Source organism: Platichthys flesus, chromosome 22 (genome assembly GCF_949316205.1).
Source record: "Platichthys flesus chromosome 22, fPlaFle2.1, whole genome shotgun sequence".
NCBI lineage: Eukaryota > Metazoa > Chordata > Actinopteri > Pleuronectiformes > Pleuronectidae > Platichthys > Platichthys flesus.
The window spans coordinates 15918042-15928041 of NC_084966.1; the positions used below are offsets into that span (position 1 = coordinate 15918042).

The window sequence follows — 10000 nt, forward strand, 5'->3', positions numbered from 1 at the left end:
GACGGGACAAGGTTCTGTAAAGTACAATTTACTGAACTTGTACAGTCGCTGCCCTACTCAGCAAAGTTCGAGACACTAGACGGAGGGGAGTACTTCCGTGTAATTCATGACAGGCAGGTGAAGGTCTGCAGGCTGTGCATCCAGCCAGGACATATTTTGAGAGAATGCCCAGACTTCACCTGTTATAAATGCAAGTGCCAGGGACACTATGCTAGGGAGTGTGACTTGCAGGAGGGGAAGCGCGGAGAGGAGAGGACGGTGGACGCGGAGCCAGCCGGCGGCGACGAGCGCGTTTCCTGGTCCGAGGAGGAGCAACGACAGCAGGACGAGGACACCGGAGCTGCCAGCGGGGGTGAAATTACCCCATCCACCATCGGCAGCAGTGCGGATGGAGTGTCCGGTGAGACGGGTTGCATGACGGGAGGAGCATCCGGGCAAAGTATGGAGGAAGGTGCTAGCAAAGCGCCCAAAACTCCCTCAGCCCGGGCGAGTGAACGAAGAGGCGACCGACCAGGAGAGGTGGAGGCCCCGGATTGCAGTGAGGCTCCAAGGGACGGCGGGGCTGCTGCTGCTGCTGCTGCGGCTGCTTCACCTAAGGAGCCAGACGATTCGAGCATGGAGGTGGTGGAGACAAGAACATCGGGAGAAGGAGAGTCGATGGACTACGAGGCGGTGAAAGCCAGCAGGAAGAGAATGAGCAAAAAGAGGGACAAAAGGGAGCCAAAAGAGCGGAAGGTATGAACAATCGAGCATCTCTGGAAAGCTGTGTTTTTCTTTTCACCATTACTATGGTCATAATAACATCCTTAAATGCAAACGGCCTGAGGAACATGATCAAAATAGAAAGAACGATTGAACTCTGTAAATCTGACATACTGTGCCTTCAAGAAACGCATTGGGATAATGAACTTGTGGAAACCCTTGGAAAGATTTGGAAAGGGCCCATATTTATAGACAATGGGAGTGCGAAGGCATGTGGAGTGGCAATCCTTGTCAGAGAGAGGTCTGTTAGTGGTGTCAAGCAAACCTTTTGTGGAGGGAATGGACGTGTGATAGCGATAGAATTTGTCCACAATAAAAACACATACAAATGAATCAATATCTATGCACCAAACGTGGAGGAACTGAGAAAGGGTTTTTTTGAGGACTTGGAGGTTCTGTGCACGGGAGATTGTATGATGGTTGGTGACTATAATGTAAAATTATCAAGACTAGATTATTCAAATAATGTAAAATACAGGTATGATGGGTCAAGGAACTTTTTGAAAAGCATGATGGCAGAACACAAAATGGTGGACGTATGGAGGGAGGAAAATGCAGAACGAAAAGTGTTTTCGCGGAGGCAGGTGGTTATGGGGACCCTTAGACAGAGTAGAATAGACCTCGTCCTAGTTAAGGAAAACATTGTCAGCCAAATAAAAGAGGTGAAATATAATTTTACCACTCTTAGTGATCATGCAATCCTGTCGCTGAGGTTAAAGGACGTATGTATAAGGAATGTAGGTGGAGGAATGTGGTGCCTAAACAACAGCTTATTAAGAGAGGATTTATATAAAGAGATGATAGCAAAATGTATCAAAGAAGAAATAGAGAACAGATTAAACAAAGATAATATTTGTATTTGGTGGGAAAATTTGAAAGAAAAAGTTAAAAAGAAAAGCATATACTATTCCAAGCAAAAGAACTTCAGAATGGATCAGGTAGAGAAAGAGATACAAAATAAATTAAACGAAGAAGCAGGGAAAGCAGACAAAGATGGAAATTATAATATACAAAATTATCTGAAGATGAGAAGGCAACTAAAAGATTGTGAGAAAAATAAATGTGATGGGGCGATAGTAAGGAGTAGAGTACAGTATGCTGTAGAGGGGGAAAGGTGCACAGCGTACTTTCTAAACCTGGAAAAAAATAAGCAGGAAAATAATTATATAAACGAACTATAGAATGAAAATGGGGAGAAGGTAAATGATTTGGTTAGCATCTTGAATACAGTGGAAGGCTTCTATAAAAACTTGTATAAAAAAGGGAATACAGAAAAAGTATGTATTGATGAGGTCTTGAGTGGTGTGGATGCAAGGATATCAGCAGACGAGCAAGACATGTGTGACAGAGAGATTACAGTAGAAGAAATACAAATAGCAATTAAAAATGCAAAAAACAATAAAAGCCCTGGTTCAGATGGCCTGAGCAGTGAATTCTACAAAGAGTTTGCTGATGTGTTGGCACCCATACTGCTAATGATATATCAAAGCATGGAAGAGGGACAACTGGTTCCAGAATCCATGGCTACTGGGGTAATCACAATATTATTTAAAAATAAGGGGAGTAGGTTGGAGTTAGGGAATTATAGGCCAATTAGTTTATTGAATAGTGACTATAAGATATTAACAAGGGTTTTAGCGTATAGGATTAAGAAGGTAATGGGAGGAATAATATCACCGACACAGGCATATAGTGTCGAAGGGAGAGACATAGCAGATATAATAGGGACAGTGAGGGACGTTGTTAGGCACATGAAAGAACAGTCTGGGATTGTGTTGAGTGTAGATTTGAATAAGGCTTTTGATAGAGTGGAGCATGAGTTCTTGTTTCGGACTATGAAAGAATTTGGGTTTGGGGATAGAATAGTGAGTTGGATCAGGCTGCTGTATAAGGAAGCTAAGAGTAGGGTCAAATGTAATGGTCTGATGACAGACACCTTTGCTTTGGAGAGGTCAGTGAGACAGGGCTGTCCTTTATCAGCACTGTTGTATAGCATGTCTATCGAACCCTTTGCTGTCCTTATAAAAAAAGATAGTAATATAAAAGGAATACAAATACCAGGTGAGAAAATTAATATAATTCAACAATATGCGGATGACATGACAATAACAGTAGAAAATATGGACAGCATCAATATAATTATGAAACACATGGGAACATATGGGAGGGCAGCAGGGGCTAAAGTGAATATAGAAAAATCGGAACTAATGTGTATAGGTCAGGAGGGGGATAGGGTTGACAGTATGATTGCATTTAGAGTGGTGGACTGCATCAAAGTTTTAGGAGTAAACATAGGTCCAAACGAAAAGGAAGCAAGAGATATCACTTGGGCAAGAGTGATAAATAAGATAAAACACACTTTAAATGCATGGAAGCAGAGGAAATTGAAATTAAAAGGTAAGGTAATAGTTGTTAATTCCTTATTATTATCCAAATGTGTGTATGTTTTGGGCGCACTAGATCTTCCGGTATGGGTTCTATCTGAATTAAATCAGCTGACTTCAAACTTCTTGTGGGATGGGAAGGGTGCGAGGATATCCCACAAAACGTTGATAGCAGGGTACAGTGAGGGAGGGCTAAAACTGGTGGACATTGACACAAAACGTAAAGCACTGAGGGTTAAAACAGTGAAGAAGTATCTCCATGATGTGAATGACTATGGGTGGAAACAATTCTTTAAAATGTATATTCAGATGGCTGGTAGATGTGGAGAGAATAGTCTGCTTATGGTTTTGAAAGAACCAATGTATGAAAAAGTGCCTTCTTTCTACCAAGAGGTGTTCAGAGCGTGGGGAGAATTCCTACCCAACATATCATACAACTGTAGTAATGTAACCGAAGTAATGAATAAACCCGTTTTTCTCAATCCTATAATACAGCATAACAACAAAATGCTATACAATAAGGATTTCATGGATGCAGGAATTAGGCAAGTAAAGGACATGGTCTATGAGTTTGTGCCTGGGTTTCTGCCTGGGCAGGCAATGGTAGACTGCGTAAGAGAATGGGATGAGGATGCTATGAGAGATATGATTGTAAAAATGTATGATATAATTAAGGGGAGTATGCCTGTAGACTGGAGGTATTTGATTGAGAGAGAGTGTGTGAGGACAGGGGATGGACCTTTACCTAAACTAGTGTTTGTTAAAAATGACGCAAATAAAGAGTTTAAAGAATTAAAAGTAAAAAACATATATTTGGAACTGATAGCGAAACTGTTGAAAAGACCGGCATCAGAACAAATGTGGGAGAGGGTTCTGCCAGGTATGAATGTACAGTTGATATGGGAAAACCTCCAAATCAAATATAATGCAATAGAATGTGAAAACAATGACTTCATGACGAGACACAACAGGATCTATGTAAACACGGTGCTGCATCAGATTAACAAAGAGAACAAAAGAGAATGTGACGTGTGTGAAACTGAGCCAGAAGACTTGTTACATATATATATCCGATGTGAATGTCTACGTAGGTTTGTTTTGAAGTTAAAAGATATGCTGTTTAAAAACTGGGAAATGGGTTTTGTAAAGGCACATGAATGGAACAAAATGTTGCTGTTTGGAGTAAATGGGAAAAGGAAAGATGTGAATGTTCGTTTGTTTAATTTTGTGTTAAGCCATGTAAGGTATGCTATTATGTCAAGAAGGAATCTTGCTCATTTTGAGAGGAAAAAGGTGCATGTGTGGGATTTGTTTGAATCGGTTGTCAGGAGAAATGTGGGTTTGATCTTTAAATATGGTGCTGAGGACTTTGCTGAATGTTTTATTGACGGGTGTGGCTTTATATCTGTAACATCGGAAGGGAAACTAGCATTTAATTTCTGAGTGTGCCGCTATGTTTATCAGGAGCACGTGTTATTATTAAGTGATTTATTTTTCTTTCTTTTTTATCATTTTTTGAGTTTTGTTATCCCTTAACATGAATGTGATTCCTGTGTGTATGTCATTGTTTTGTGTAAATATTTACAGATGAATGTCGTTTGTATATATAAATTGGTATTTTTGATAATAAAAAAAAAAAAAAAAATAAATATGCCCGATCTCGTCTGATCTCGGAAGCTAAGCAGGGTCGGGCCTGGTTAGTACTTGGATGGGAGACTGCCTGGGAATACCAGGTGCTGTAAGCTTTTTTACACTTTTACTAGACGTATTTACATGTATAAATAAGGTTCAGAGGGTGGACTCAAACGCTTACGGCCACACCAACCTGAATACCACCGATCTCGTCTGATCTCGGAAGCTAAGCAGGGTCGGTCCTGGTTAGTACTTGGATGGGAGACTGCCTGGGAATACCAGGTGCTGTAAGCTTTTTTCCACTTTTACCTGACGTATTTACATGTATAAATAAGGTTCAGAGGGAGGACTCACTCGCTTACGGCCACACCAACCTGAATACGCCCGATCTCGTCTGATCTCGGAAGCTAAGCAGGGTCGGGCCTGGTTAGTACTTGGATGGGAGACTGCCTTGGAATACCAGGTGCTGTAAGCTTTTTTCCACTTTTACCTGACGTATTTACATGTATAAATAAGGTTCAGAGGGTGGACTCAATCGCTTACGGCCAAACCAACCTGAATACGCCCGATCTCGTCTGTTCTCGGAAGCTAAGCAGGGTCGGGCCTGGTTAGTACTTGGATGGGAGACTGCCTGGGAATACCAGGTACTGTAAGCTTTTTTCCAGTCTTACCTGACGTATTTACATGTATAAATAAGGTTCAGAGGGTGGACTCGTTCGCTTACGGCCACACCAACCTGTATACGCCCGATCTCGTCTGATCTAGGAAGCTAAGCAGGGTCGGGCCTGGTTAGTACTTCGATGGGAGACTGCCTGGGAATACCAGGTTCTGTAAGCTTTTTTCCACTTTTACCTGACTTATTTACATGTATAAATAAGGTTCAGAGGGTGGACTCATTCGCTTACGGCCACACCAACCTGAATACACCCGATCTCGTCTGATCTCGGAAGCTAAGCAGGGTCGAAACTGGTTAGTACTTGGATGGGAGACTGCCTGGGAATACCAGGTTCTGTAAGCTTTTTTCCACTTTTACCTGACTTATTTACATGTATAAATAAGGTTCAGAGGGTGGACTCATTCGCTTAAGGCCACACCAACCTGGCACCCCCTACAGTACGTAGTGTTTTTTGGACAGCCGCATGGTGAATTGTTTGTTCTGGTGGAGAGAATTTTTTGGAGTGTTGTTATCTGGCTTCACAACCCAGTTATTTTGTGTTTTTTTTCGTCCCCCGCAGTCATAGACTGTTGGGGGATCGCCCTGAGTTAATATATATATATATATATATATATATATATATATATATATATCTATACTTTTCCAGTCTTTTTTTGTTCTTTTGCTACTGTGGAGGCTGGAGTGATCCGGGGCCTAGCTTCGGCGAAACCACCGGGAGAAATGAGTGCCGGCGGGCAGCTAGCTGGAGGGACGGAGAATGGAGCAGGACGTGAGGTGGAGGAGGACGGAAAGAAAAAGGGAGAAGCTGGCGGGTTGAGAGGAGGAAGGAGCATGGCGGAGGATTCGGGAGGAGAAAGGAGAGAAGGAGAGAGCGGGGGAGATGGAAACGGCAAGGCGGCTGGAGACGGGCAAGAGCAGGTGGCTGGAGGAGAAACAGTTGACGGGATAAGGAAGACAGAGCGCAAGTATGAAAGGCGGCTCACGGTATGCGTGGAGCAATGCGGGGACGTTATACCTATAGGCGAAGTAATGAAGGCTATGGCGGTTGTGTGCGGTGAAATAAGGGCTTGTAGAGTGCTGGCCCTCGGGAAGCTGGAGGTGACGGTATGCGGAGAGAGGGGGAAGGACCGTCTGCTTGACGGCTTTAAAATACACAATACTAGGATAATTGCCAAAGAACTATGCAATGATGAGCTGGTGGTTTCTTTTCTCACCCTGCCAGCGTACACATCTGACGAGGAAATCCTTGACAAACTAAGTGGGTGGGGAGTCCGGGCGCTTTCGTCGATTAAGAGGAGGATGTGGCCGGGCACCAATATAGCCGATGGAACAAGGATTGTACGGGTTAAATTTAATGAGCTTGTGCAATCCTTGCCGTATTCCACGAAATTCAACACGGCAACGGGTGTTGAATATTTCAGAGTGATCCATGACCGTCAAATGAAGGTGTGTAGGAGTTGCATGCAGCCTGGCCACATCCTGCGTGAGTGCCCGGACTTCACCTGCCACAAATGCGGATGTCAAGGCCACTATGCCCGGGAGTGCGCCACAGGGGTGGCAAAATGTCGGATGTGCCAGAGGAGAGAGAGAGACTGCATATGCTCAGTGGAGGAGGAAGCGGAGGAGGACGGCAGCAAGTCGGATAGTGGCGAACCGGGTGCGCCGGACGGTGGTGGTGGTGAGGACGAGGAGGGAGAGAATGAGGGTATGGGCGCGAGCATGGACCAGGACGGTGCCTCTGGGGGGAAAGATTACCCCACGTTGCTGGAGGAGGAGCTCACCTCGGGCCAGCCTGCAGACCTGGGCCTGAAGGGAGAGCTGAGCAAGGGCCTGCCGCGGCGGCTGGGAGACAGGAGCGTAAGAGGCAGAGGTGAAAAACGGGAAGGGGTAAGAATGTTTGGGGATGGAACGGGGAAAACTGTACTTAAAACGACTTGGGGCAATGATGAGGTGGGGGAGAGTGGGGATTCTGTTGATAAAACTGTGAGGGAGGGGAGCTCGGGGAGTGATATGGACATGGAGGAGCTAAGGGAGGCGAAAAAAAGGCTGTCTGCAAAGCAAAAAACGGAGGGGAGTGGGAAGAAGAACAAGAATCGTTAATGTATTAATGAAGGTTAATGTGCTAGTTGGCTCTTTCTCGTTGGTTTTTTCCTTATTTTATTTTTATTATTTATGGCCTTGGTTATTTTTTCTCTGAATGCTAACGGTTTGAGAACAGAATATAAAAGAAATGCCATATTGGATATGAGAGCTGATATTCTGTGTTTGCAGGAGACTAGATGGGATGACAACCTACTTAATATAAGTAGAAAGCAGTGGAAAGGCCAGGTTTATTTTTCAGAAGGGACTCCCAGGGCCAGGGGAGTGGCGATTTGCTTTAATAGTGCTAAAATAACGGGGATTAATTTAGTTCATAGAGATTTAGAGGGGAGGTTGTTAGTTGTTGACTGTGTTTATGAGGGGAGGGAACTTAGAATAATTAATTTACATGCACCCAATGGGGAGAAGGAGAGGAGGGTTTTTTTGGCTGGTTTGAATGTGTGGTGCAACTCTAATTGTATGATTGTGGGGGATTTTAATGTTATTTTGACTCAATCTGATTTATCGAGTAACAATACATTTAAAGGGGACAGCACTAGGCGAACCCTTAGGGATTTAATGGAGAACAATCAATTGGTTGACATATGGAGAGTCCTACACCCGTGGAAAAGGGTTTTTTCAAGAAGGCAACTTGTTGCAAATACTCTTAAACAGAGTAGAATTGACTTTGCGTTAGTACAAAGTAGAAAAGTTAAAATAATTAAGAGTGTGGAATACATTAATAATACTTGGAGTGACCATGCGGGGATTAGGTTAGAGGTGGGAGGGAGGGAAGGGAGTGTTAACCAGAGGCCTTGGTGTTTTAATGCCAGCTTTTTGGGAGATGTTGTGTTTATGAAGAGCATGGGGTTTTTTATGAAGAGAATGATGGATGAATGGAATGATGATGAGAATATGAGTGTGTGGTGGGAGAGTGTGAAAATAAGAATTAAAAACAAATGTGTCAGGTATGGTATAGAAAAAAGGAAAAGGGAAAATGCAGAGGAGGATCATTTGAGAAAACAACTAAATGAGGAAATTAAACTGTTAGATGAGGAGGGTAATATATGTACGGAAAAATATGTGGATTTAAAAGAAAAATTGAGTGCCTTACAGGTAGCAAAGTGTAGAGGGGCTGCTATTAGAAGCAGGATTCAATATATGTACGAAGGGGAAAGGAGCACAGCCTTTTTCCTGGGTTTGGAAAAACAAAAACAAAATAAAACTGAGATAAAGGAAGTATTAGATAATAATGGTCAAATAGTAACTGATAAGGAAGAGATATTAAAAGTAGTTAGGGATTATTATGAGTGTTTATTTAAAAAAGATGCATGTGATAAAGATAGTGTAGGAGAGGCCTTAGAGGCACTAAAGAAAACTTTAAGTAGGGAGGATAGTGTTTGGTGCGATTGTGAATTTTCTGTACAAGAGATATATAGTGCTATTGATGGACTAAACAAAAATAAGAGCCCGGGGAGTGATGGTCTGACAGCCGAGTTTTACGTCGGCTTTAAGGAAATTCTGGCTCCGGTGGTTGAAAAACTCTGCAAGTATGTAGAGAAAACAGGCTGGCTCCCTGAGAGTATGGGATTAGGCATAATAACGATTTTTTATAAAAATAAGGGAGATAACAAAAATCTTGATAACTATAGGCCAATCAGTCTACTCAACACTGACTATAAAATAATTGCTAAAATACTTGCGAATAGAATAAGGGAGGTAATAGGTTCAGTAATAGGTCCAACTCAAGCGTATAGTATTCCAGGGAGGGACATTGGGGATTCAATAATAACAATAAAACAGGTAGTAAGAGATATGGAAGAGGAGGGAGGATTGTGGCTGGGGATTGATTTAAATAAAGCGTTTGATAGGGTGGATCAGGTTTTTTTGGGGAGGGTACTAGAGAAACTTGGATTTGGGACTAAATTAAGGGGGTGGGTGGGATTGCTTTATGGGGGGGCTAAGAGTAAAATAAAATGTAACGGTGTTCTGACTGACTCCTTTGATGTCAAGAGGTCAGTGAGGCAGGGCTGCCCAATGTCAGCACTGCTCTACAGCATGGTGGCGGAGCCGTTGGCGGCTTTAATTGCTAATGATAAAAGAGTGTGTGGAATAGGTAAGGGAAAAATTAGCGTAATGCAGTATGCGGATGATATTAATGTAATGGTTAAAAGTGAGAGTGATGTAGATATAGTGTTGAAACATATAGAAACTTATGAGAGAGCTTCAGGAGCAAAAATTAATATGGAAAAGTCTGAAATAATGGGGATGGGTAGGAACAAAGATCTAAATAACAAATGGGGATTCAAAGTAGTAGAGAATAAAAGAAAAGTGCTCGGAGTGTATGTTGGAAGTGATGAGAATGAATGCGATGATTTGACGTGGAAAGATGTTATTGGACGTATGCAAAAGACCCTGTGTATGTGGAGGGCTAGGGGTTTGCTTTTAAGGGGAAGGGTGGCCGTCA

General features: G+C 42.8%; 3 non-coding genes and 2 pseudogenes across 3 annotated transcripts; all 5 read left to right on the forward strand.

The window, feature by feature from the left end:
• The first annotated feature begins 4953 nt into the window (after positions 1-4953).
• LOC133936607 (5S ribosomal RNA) lies at positions 4954-5072 on the forward strand. The gene has a single exon (XR_009914693.1). It is a non-coding gene; the product is annotated as a 5S ribosomal RNA (ribosomal RNA).
• A 62-nt stretch (positions 5073-5134) lies between these two features.
• On the forward strand, positions 5135-5253 carry LOC133945501 (5S ribosomal RNA). Its single transcript, XR_009917238.1, has one exon. It is a non-coding gene; the product is annotated as a 5S ribosomal RNA (ribosomal RNA).
• Positions 5254-5315: 62 nt separating this feature from the next.
• On the forward strand, positions 5316-5434 carry LOC133934218 (5S ribosomal RNA). Its single transcript, XR_009912411.1, has one exon. It is a non-coding gene; the product is annotated as a 5S ribosomal RNA (ribosomal RNA).
• Positions 5435-5496: 62 nt separating this feature from the next.
• On the forward strand, positions 5497-5615 carry LOC133939736 (5S ribosomal RNA; annotated as a pseudogene).
• Positions 5616-5677: 62 nt separating this feature from the next.
• On the forward strand, positions 5678-5796 carry LOC133941431 (5S ribosomal RNA; annotated as a pseudogene).
• Positions 5797-10000: the final 4204 nt, after the last annotated feature.